This window comes from Diceros bicornis, chromosome 27 (assembly GCF_020826845.1).
Source record: "Diceros bicornis minor isolate mBicDic1 chromosome 27, mDicBic1.mat.cur, whole genome shotgun sequence".
NCBI lineage: Eukaryota > Metazoa > Chordata > Mammalia > Perissodactyla > Rhinocerotidae > Diceros > Diceros bicornis.
The window spans coordinates 26,942,394-26,953,511 of record NC_080766.1 but is presented as its reverse complement, the minus strand read 5'-3'; positions in this window follow the sequence as shown (position 1 = coordinate 26,953,511).

The following is an 11,118-nucleotide window of genomic DNA, read 5'->3' as shown; positions in this document are numbered from 1 at the left end:
AAAAATAAGTCTTTGAAAGCAACTCAGTTATCTTCTAGCTTCTGATGTTGCTAATGAGAAATCTGATACCAATCTGATTTTGTTCCTTTTTATATATAACCTGTTCTCTGCAACCCTGCCTTTCTCCTCACCTCCCACCCTGCCACACACATGTGCGTGCGCACACACAGACACACACACAAGACACTTTTAGGGCTTTCTTATTCTTGGTGTTATAAAGTGCTAAAATTTCATATCTGTATCTAGATCTTTCATCAGTTATTCTCCTTGGTACTTTTAGTTTTGACATCCCTTTTGAGCTCTAGGAAATTTTTCTTTTTTTAAATTTTATTCATCTTTCCTTTCTCTGTTTCTCTAACACCTTTTAGTTGGATTTTGGATCTTCTGTATTGGTCTTCTGTATTTTTCTCCTCGCGTTTTTCTTGCATTTATATTCTAATCTTTTCAATTAAACTTCTTTTTATCTTAAGCACATTTTTTATTCAGTTGGGAGGATTGACCTTGAGCTAACATCTGTGCCAGTCTTCCTCTATGTTGTATGTGGGACGCCACCACAGCATGGCTTGACGAGCGGTGTGTAGGTTGGCACGCAGGATCCGAACTCGCAAACCCCGGGCTGTTGAAGCGGAGCACGCGAACTTAACCAGTACACCACCGGGCCGGCCCTGCATGTCAAGCATATTTTAATTTCTGAAAGCTCTTTCTTCTGCGTCTTGGTAGCATCCTGTTCATGTTTAACAGAGACAGTGTATCTCTGTGAATCTTTCTGAAGATACTAATAGAGTTATATTCATTCATTTGTTCATTTATTCATTTATTTCCTGGTACCTGAGTTATCTCTTTCCTCTAGTGACAGATTTTTTGCTTATATCAGTCTTTCATGTTTCAGACTTTTTCAAATTAGTGATTGAAAAACAGTGGTTGTTGGTTTTTATAGTTGAAGATGTGCCTGTCAGGAGATTGAGTGGCAGCTCTGTGGTACCGGTGAGGTTTGGCTTCTCTAAAAAAGAATAGGTGAGGCTGGCTGTTCTGATGGGGATTTTCTAAATGCTAGAAGGAAGAGATCTTCAGTCTTGGCAACTGATTTCTACACTCACTGCCCTTGTTATCCCCAGATAGTTCTTTCACTTATTTTGAGATCCCTCCAATATTTGGCCTGGGGGCAAATACCTGGATTCAGGCCCTTGTGTATTTGGAGATAGGGGATACAGGTAGAAGTCAACTGGTTTGTATCTGGACCTTTAATTAACCCCTTTCTTTTTTAGCCCCTCTCTGCTTCTGTCTTCTGCCATCTCTGAGCTTCTCCAGGTTCCAGCTGGGCAGGTGGGCTCCCTCCTCTGATGGACTCTCTCCACATGTATTCTAGGTGGTGACATCCTCTACTGTTGGATTAGTCGTTCACTTTCCATGTTTTAGAAATTGGTCAGAATTTCTTATCTGCTCCTGATTTCCTTTCCCATTCCTTTTTTTGTTTGTGAATTTATACTTTGAAATGTTTTTCTTTAAAAAAATTATGAAATATTTTGAGCATACAGAAAAGTACAGAAAATAATTTAGCAAACCCCTATTTGAGTGGACATGATTCATGCTTTTTGGGCACCTAATACTGCTTGAACACCCAATGTTGTGACTTCCCACCTCATGGATCTTATCTCACCAAGCAGAAGAGTGAAACAATTTCCTGACTTTCCTTGCAGCTAGGGCTCAGACAGGTATCCCAGGTGCACCAATTAGACACACCTGTGTGAAGTTTGGAAGCAACACTGAAGACAGAATGGCACATGGGATCCATTTTGTTGAGGGGAGCAGTGACGTGGCTTTCAAGGCAGCAGTAGCGGAGGTCCCATGTCCTGGTTTTTCAGCATTTTGTCCCAGCAGCTGCTCTGTGGTGTAATAATGGGCATTTTTTAGAGCCGTGCTGCCTGATCTCTGAGCCTGAGGCTTGCAAGCCATTCCTTTTTTGCTTAAACTAGCTAGAGCAGATCTTGTTGTTTGCAACCAAGAATGTTGACACATATAGCCACTACCCAAATTTAACGATTGTTAACCTTTTCCCTTATTTACTTCAGATCCTTTTGTTTTTAAATAAGAAAAAGGAACCAACAATGTTGACTTATAGCTACTACCCAAATTTAACCACTGTTAACCTTTTCCCTTAGTTACTTCAGATCCTTTTGTTTTTAAATAAAGAAAAAGCTACCTATCCATTGAAAGTCTTCCTTGTGTCATTTCCTTCCAAGAAGAACCACTATCCTGTTTGTGCATATCCTTACCCTTCATGATTTATAATGTATAGTATGCTGTATGTTTTAATACTAAACATAATTGGTTTTATGATACATATTCTTTTGCATTTTTCTTTTATTGTTCAGCATTATGTTTTCACATTTAGCGTGTTGATACATGTAGAGCCTAGTATCCATGCAGAGTTGGTTGATAAACGTAGGGCTCTATAGTATTCATACACCATGTACTGTATGATTAATCCCATGATTAATTTGTTCTCTCATTGATGACCAGTGAGGATGATCTTGACCTCTTAATATTACAGACACTACTGTGGAAAATATTCTTATGTGTGTGTTTTTGTGTACACATTTGACAGTATCTCTAGGGTATGCACCTAGAAGTGGAACACTGCGTCTTCAACTTTACTGAATATTGTTAGTCACCACAATAGTTGTACCAGTTTACTCCCTATCAGCAGTGGGATAGTTCCTGTTTCTCCACTCCCTCACGCTTATCATTGTCAGACATTCAAATATTTGGTCAGTTGGATATGCGTGATCCTATCTCATTTAATTTGTTTAATACCGAGCATATAGCCACAATGAGCATCTCTTCATTTGTTTATTATCCAATAAGGTTTCTTATGTGAGTTACCAGTTTACAACCTTTGTGCATTTTTTATTGGGTCTTTGGTCCTTTTATATTAATAGGAGTTATTTATATATTCAGAAAGTTAAACCGTTGTTACTGCAAGTATCTTCTCTGGTCTGGCTTTTTGACTTTGTTTATGCTGTCTTTAATTTTAATGTGGTGAAAATTATCCATCTTTTCCTTTATGATTTATATTTGTTTTAAGAAATTTAAGAAAGCCTTTCCTAACTTGAAGTTATAAGGTATACACACACACACACACACACACACACACACACACACACACACCTGATATTGCTTTTCATATCCAATTGTATAATTTATTCGAAGTTTAATTTGGGTTGTAGAGTGAAGGAAGGGATCTTATTTTAAACCATCCCCTCCCCCACATGGATAGTCAGTTATCTGGACCATTTATTGTCTCCCTACTCTTAGTGGTTATGCCACACTGTTATATATCAGAGTCCTTTAAATGCCGGGGTTGGCTTCACTGGTCCATTTGTTTCTTCCTGTACCACTGCCACAAAGTTTTAATTATTACAGCTTTATAACACGTTTTGATTTCTGGTCTGGTGAGTCCTTCCTTATAATTCTTTTTCAAAATTTGTCATGGTTATTGTAGGATCAGCTTGTCAACTTCTGACTGACTTGTCTTAGAATCTGTTCTTCTGATACTGATATTTCTACATGAGGTTTTTGGGTTAGTGGTGAATATTTTTCCATTCCTTTCAACTTTTCATGTCTTTATATTTTAGATGTTCTCTTTAAAAAAGCATATAGGAGTCTTTTTTTTGTGTGTGTGTGTGAGGAAGATTGGCCCTGAGCTAACATCTGCCAATCCTCCTCTTTTTGCTGAGGGAGACTGGCACTGACATCCATCTGTGCCCATCTTCCTCCACTCTACGTGGGACACCGCCACAGCATGGCCTGACAAGCGGCACGTTGGTGCGCATCCGGGATCCGAACCAGCGGACCCCGGGTTGCCGCAGCGGAGTGCGCCCAGTTAACCGCTTGCGCCACCAGGCTGGCCCCAGGAATCTTTTTTTTTCCTTAAATTCATTCTCTTAGAATGATTGTGGATTTGATAATTTTCCTTGTAATTAAATCAGTATTTGATAATTATATTTTGAGACTGTTTTGTTAGCGCTGTGTATTCTGGTTTGGGATTTTTATAACTTGCTGGTGAATTGTTTCTTTTTATCATTAAATACGGATCCTTTCCCTAAAAGTGATTTTTTCCATCTTAATCTGGTTTCCTTAATCTATTTTTTCTTTAATCTGGTTCTGTTATTACACTAAGTTTTTGTTAGTATTTACCTGGTATATATTTTTCTATCCCCTTACTTCCAACTTTTTTTTTTTTTTTTTTTTTTTTTGTGAGGAGATCAGCCCTGAGCTAACATCCGCCAATCCTCCTCTTTTTTTTTGCTGAGGAAGACGGCCCTGGGCTAACATCGGTGCCCATCTTCCTCCACTTTATATGGGACGCCGCCACAGCATGGCTTACCAAGCAGTGCATCGGTGCACGCCCGGGATCCGAACCAGCGAACCCCGGGCCGCCGCAGCGGAGCGCGCGCACTTAACCGCTTGCGCCACCGGGCCGGCCCCACTTCCAACTTTTTTATGTCGTTATGTTTTAAGTCTGTCTTTTGTAAACAGCATAAAACTGTTATTTTCTTTTTAATCCAGTCTTGGAACTATTCTTTTATGATAGGTAAGTTTTAATTCATATACACTTTACTGTGATTACCATTTCTTTGCATTTTTTTCTCCTTTCTTGCCGTATAGTGGATTGATCCAGTCTTCCTTATTTTCTCTTCCTTTTTACTTTCCATTTTAGAAGTTACACATTCTGTTTCTATTCCTTCAGTATATAATATTCGATTTATAGACATACCATTATTTAATCAGTCCTCTGTTGATGGTTGATTTTTAATTTTTGCTATTAAAATAATATATCAATTAGTCATGTACATATGATTCTACATGTGAGCTAGTAGATCTGTGATAAAAATTCTTATATGTGATCCCATACATCAAAGAGTATGTGTATTTTAAGTTTTCATAAATGTAGATAACATCTTTTTAAAGATAAATTTATCCACTAAGAAGATTTTAGATTTATACATGTTTAAATATATTGAAAGAAAGGAAAATATTTGAGGCTACTACTGCAAGTTTATTTCTAAGGATTTCAAAGTTGGGTATTATTATGTCAGCCTGCCTGTAGAGAGAAAAATACTGAGGACAAATTTTCATATATATATTTTTAATAATGGAATTTCTTCAAATGGATATGGAGACTGCCTTCTTGATCTGCAGAATTTAGGAAAAGCCAAATTGATGTTTGAGCTGTCTGTAATGAGTCCATGCAAGTCAACTTGAAAAACAGTCCCTCAAATCTAGACACACATATGCCAGGTACAGATAGTCTCCAATAGCAGAACAAGCTGTATTTCCAAAGTCAGTGGAGACTTGGATACATTTTCCCATTCCACTTAAGCAACTGTGAGCAAGACCTTAGCTCAGTGGAATACAGAAAAGTTTAAAATGATTCTTTCTTTCCTACAGGAGCTCATGATCTAGAAGAGGACAACATGTACACAAATAACAAATGTGGGGCACAATGTGAAGCACTTTTATAGGAGAGCTACAAACTGTACTTCGGGAGGACTGAGGAGAAAGATCACTTCTGGGTGAAACCCTTTTCAGAGTTCTTTTCTTATGTGCTGGGCATGGGCTAAGGGAACAGCAATTGTTGAGCTGTCAGCATTCGGGAAAGGGTAGGATTTTCCTAAGTGGAGACTGGGTATGATGATTGTTGAAGCCTTGGCAGCACAGGGGTGAAAGGGCAAGATAGGATGGCAGTGACATCTCGTGACTGTTTCACTAGTCAACCCAGTCTTTGCAAGGCAGGAACTGGCACCCAATCCTTTCTCACTGACCTTCCCTTACTACTGTTCCAAGCAGCAGCTGATAGTTTGGGCCTAGATAGGGCAAGGTCATTCGTTGGTTGCAGCTGGTGGTAGAACACAGGGCAACTGGGTTCAGTGGGTGACTTTAAAGTCAGGAGGATTTTATTGAGATGGCTAGGATGTTTTTGGTGGGGAGGGATGATGGGACTTGAAATTTAATTGCTGCTTATTTCCCAAAGATATCAATGACAGAGCATCTCATCACTCAGCCCATGTTGCAGAACCTCTCAATACACAGAGAGAATGGTGTGGAAACAGACAGTAGCTCTGTGTGTTGCAGGATTTCTGCTGAGCACCATTCGTCGTTGCCACATGAATAGTAGCACTGCGTATAAACCCGTTTCTCAGTTGGTTTATGAAGCACTTGCATCTGATCTCTTGGTTAGCCTGGTAAAAGGAAGTTTCCTTAGCTCCGTTACAGAATCAGAATCTCTGGAAGTGGGAGCCTGGGAACCTGCACCTTGACGTGTTTCCATGTTTCCCATGCTGCCCTAGCTCTTCAGTTACATGTAGAACTTTTCAGTCATTTGTTGGCTATCATGAAATTTTATTTACCAAAAATCACCTCTTTGAGCCTGTCGATATAGTTAAAGTGAAATATTCACTGTATTTAAATTTTTTTCTGTTCTTACAACTAGACTTGGAAGACTAATGGTGTGATTAAGTCAGTAAACATTTGAGTGGGATACGAGTATGCAAGATGGTGGATCGGCCCTCAAGAGAATCATGTCCTCTAGTGCAGTCATTCACACACCGAACTAATTATGATCCAGTGCATTAAGTGCTAGTGAACTGGGAGACCCCCGCATGCTGCAGAGAAGGGTGGAAAAGTGACTGAAGATAGAGAAGACACCATTGGGATGACATCGGGGAAATCCACCTCAAAAAAATCCATTACTTAACTGATTAGGAATATATGTGTTAGCCAGGTGAAGACTAATACTGGAACACTTAGATTTGTTAAAACACGATAGAAACAGAAAAAAAAAAAACCTTGATGTGAACATTAATTCTTTATCCTTATTGCTATGAGAGAATCTGAAATCCAAAGTGGGAAGCTGAACTCTTATCAGCAAGTTTTACCTGGTGGTTTCAGTGTTTTCTAGTCATTATTAGTGGAGAACCACATAATGGGTCAGCTTTCTTTAAGTCAGCTTCCCATTTATGGACTCTTTTTATTGATTTTCTTCAAGCTCCTTTTTCTCTTCAAGTTCTCCCGATTTCTTTGAGGTACTGGTCATCTGTTTTTGGAAAAATACTAATGTTCCATGTTTTCTATATATTCTTCAATCCCCAGACTTCACTTTTTTCCCCTTTACTCTGTTTTTTTTTTTCCCTTTATTTTTTAGCTGCTGGATCTTCCTAGCTGCTGACAGTGACTAGGAAAGGCCTGGTTTCTAACTCAGCAAGTTTCTGGGGAAGTGGGTCAGATCCCAGACAACCCTCTTGACCTTCAATTTTTTTTTAAAGAAACCATTTCCAGCATGATTTAGTGCTTCATTCAATTCAGTATTCTGCACACAAATTGGGTTCCTTTTACCTTCTCCATCTACCACAGAACCCACTTTCATTTCAACCACCCTTAGTTTGTCACTTCGAAACACACACACACACACATACACTTCCTTGCTACTTACCCCTTCCTCCAATCCAAACGCACACCCAGTCCTACTCATGTTCCAAGAAGTTTTGGAATGACTGAATATATTGGTCAGGAGGACTCCATCTAAGACCAAGGGACCAGGACCTAGAGCCTAGGAGGGTCGGGCATCAGAGAGACCCCAGCACCCGGGCAGTATCTAGGTTCTCCGGGTTGTTGTCATGGGATTGTGGTTAGATTGGAGCTAATGTGTCCGTGGGAAGATCTGCTATGGTAGATCATTTGATTTAGATGACTGAAATTTAAAAGTTTTCATGCTAGTGTTGTAACACTTAATACATAATAGCTTTTGTGCTCTTTAAATGCACTGTTTCATTTAAGCCTACTACCCTTATGAAATATATTCATTATTTTACTGATGAGGAAACTGAAGGTTAGAGAGATTAAGTAACTTGCCTAAGTGTCATGTAGTGTAGTCTAGTGCTCTTCAAATAAGGCATTTCACAGCACAGTTTTTCTTAAACTGCCTTTTTGATGATCATAGCTTTTCATTGTAACAGCAGGAAGATTAGTTTATTCCAGGCCTAACATTCTGGGACTTTGTGGCTGTAGGCAGCAAGCAGGGTTTGAAGAATTGGGACTCAAAACAAGGACTCCTTTTGTAGATAAACAGTGCAGATAAAATGAATAGTCTGAAGAAACACCCTTGAATGTGATGTACCTACATGGCGGCTCCATGGGGCCAAATGTTCATTCCAAGGGTTCAGAGGAGAAATTTATCTTGGCAGCACACACAACTGCCAAGAAATGGAGGTTAGGCCAAGGGGATGCCCTCAGATGAGAATACTGTGTCCTAGGAGTCAGGAATGCTCCCCTTAGTATTCTCATAATTTTTTCCCATTGTCTTTTTTTGTGTAAATAACTTCTGAAATTACAGTTTGTACTTTGCAAAAGAAAAAAATCTATAACAAAAAATTATTTTAAATCAACTAAAGACTCAAGAGATTTATTTGGTTACAGTGTATAACTATTCAACAAAATGTTGAAAAGAGTTGCTAATACAATTATACATTAAATATGCTAATAATTACAATTGGCTATTTATTTGTAAGTGATATAGTTAATTATGGAGAAAAACTGCATAGAAATCCAAACTTTAAAAATTCTGCAAATCAAATCATTAGCTTTTCTCTTCTCTAACAAAGTGGGGAGACTAGTTCCTGGCTTAATTTCACTATAACATTTATGTAGCACTTTATATTTTACAAAATAATTCTCTTATCTCATGAAGGCCTCACACCAACCTTGTAAAGCATTAGCCCCATTCTGTGGACTTAGAGACTCTCAGAGAGGAAAAGCGGATTCTCTGACCCCACGACATTATTATGTGGTTAAGCTATTGAACTTGAACGTAGATTTGGGACTTAAATTTCAAATATGAAAGTTTTGACTAAATCTTTGCATCTTGTAGGGAAAGGACAGGAGGTAGCTCTCAGACGTCATTTACCATGCAAGTAGTTAAAAATCTTTATTTTTAAAAAACAAATTCATTCCATATCCTTTCAATTTCCCCTTAATATTCAAATAAAAGTTTTAATTTTAGACTAAAGTTGTCTCAATAGAAAATTGTTACATGTGGGAAAATACCAATTTCTAAATCTTTTAAAAAATGTTGCCAGGCAATCCATGATGTAAGTGGAGGACAGTAGACCTTGTAATTTTTAACTACAAAGATATTCTAGAAATTTATTTCAGAATGTGTTTAGTCCATATTTCTTCATTATTAAAAGTGCTTATGAACAGTTATAATGAACAAACCATAACTTTGAATTAAAAATGACATGAATACATTTTCCATTAAAGATAAAAACAAAGATGTGGGCTTGAAGATTAAAGTAAAAATATTTGCATTCAGAATACTGCTGATAAATCTTTTAAGTGACCTTACACTTAAAACTTAATTTAAGGTGGAACATCCCAGTGACCAGATTATGATTAACAAATTAAAAAAATAATAAAGACTGAAGTCTAAGTTTATCCCACAGGGTGACTCATGCTTCTTTGTCATCCTCCCACTGCAGCAGTCTGTTCCATGTGAATGTTAGTAACAGGCATCATACCCTGTTAATGCTAACATGTAGGAGTCAGTGCGAGGTAAAAACCCCTATCACGATTAGCATTAACAGCATACAGCCTACAGCGAGCCTCCAGCATTCAGAGGATGAGGCATAAAGAATTTAACCACCGATTTCCCCTTCCTGGTTCGCGCCACCTGTAAGAGAGAGAGAAATGGTTGTGTATGCACAGGCAGTTATAAAGTTGGAGTGATAGAATGTAAATCTGAAGGCAAAAATCATCTTCATTCTCTTTTTAAAGGAAAGAGCTCATTAAATCCTAGGAAGGAATTGGTTGAAAAGAGTAGAGAAATTGGCAATTAAAAGATGATAATCTTTTCACCTTTACGTGTATTTGAAGACTATTTTTAAATTTATGCTTTAAATTCTATTCTGTAGTTCTGAATTATTTACACATATGTATCATCTTCTTTAAGACAAAAACAGAACCACGCTTCAGAGTCCCCAAATGCTAAAATGCAAAGGGGGGATCTTGAGTTCTGACACACTACTCTGTTTTCTGATTTATATCTCACCTGGGAATCAGACAATTTAAGTAAAAGGCCAAAATATTCAAAATAGTACTTTATGATTGATGAAAATTAAAACTGAAAGGTCGAGTTTGGGCTAGTTCTTCATTCTGTAATAAAAGTTGAGGTTTTACCTTAATTTTTTCAGGAGCTATGATACAGGCAACGGAGGTCTCACCCACAAATGAATCCGTCATGAAATGTCCCCGTCTCTGCTATTTAGAGATTCTCTGGGGAAAGCATTACCCAGTGGCTTTGGTTTTGATCTACGTAAGGGAAGTATGACTTAAAGAGTGCTGTGTCTCAAACTGCTTGTCTTAGCAAAGAGTGGATCAAAAAAAGCAAAAGATGAATTTGCTACTTCCTGTTAGAGTCTGATTTTACTCTCTCAGATAAAGTGACATTTCTCCCACAGCTTCTGGTTTCAGTGTTACTACAGCAGAACCTAGAAGTTAGAGTACCATTCAAGTGTGTGGTCTCCTCCAGTGCAAGAGGGGAATCACCTTCTCTTTTATTTAATCATGAAACCAGCTAGATGTAAAATTGTGATTAAGTTCAAAAGAAGTGTATAAAGTTAAAAATTCCCCAATGAATATGTTTTGACAGGGCAGAACATGGTGGTTTGGAAATTTCCAGACCAAGGAAATATATCATTCTTACTGATAGTAATTTTTTTTTTAACTTTGCTGTTTTCTGAGATGAATTAGTTCAATGATGAAGAGCTTTGAAGTAAATGATGTCAATTCAGGATTTTTTTCATTTTACAGATTTTCAGTCAATAAAGATGATAAAAATAAAGTTTTTTTTTTTTTCCCTTCCACAGTGCCTTGGACACAGTAAATGCTCAATAAATACACTTTAGTATCCTAATGTTAGTTCCTCCTCAACCAGAATAATTCAACCTTCTCTTAAAGAGCTATGTCTAATTCACATTTAAGGTGAATTGCTTGCATACAATTCTACCCATAAATTTTACTCCTATTCTTTAAAGGTGACATCTCAGCACAGGTATTAAAAGA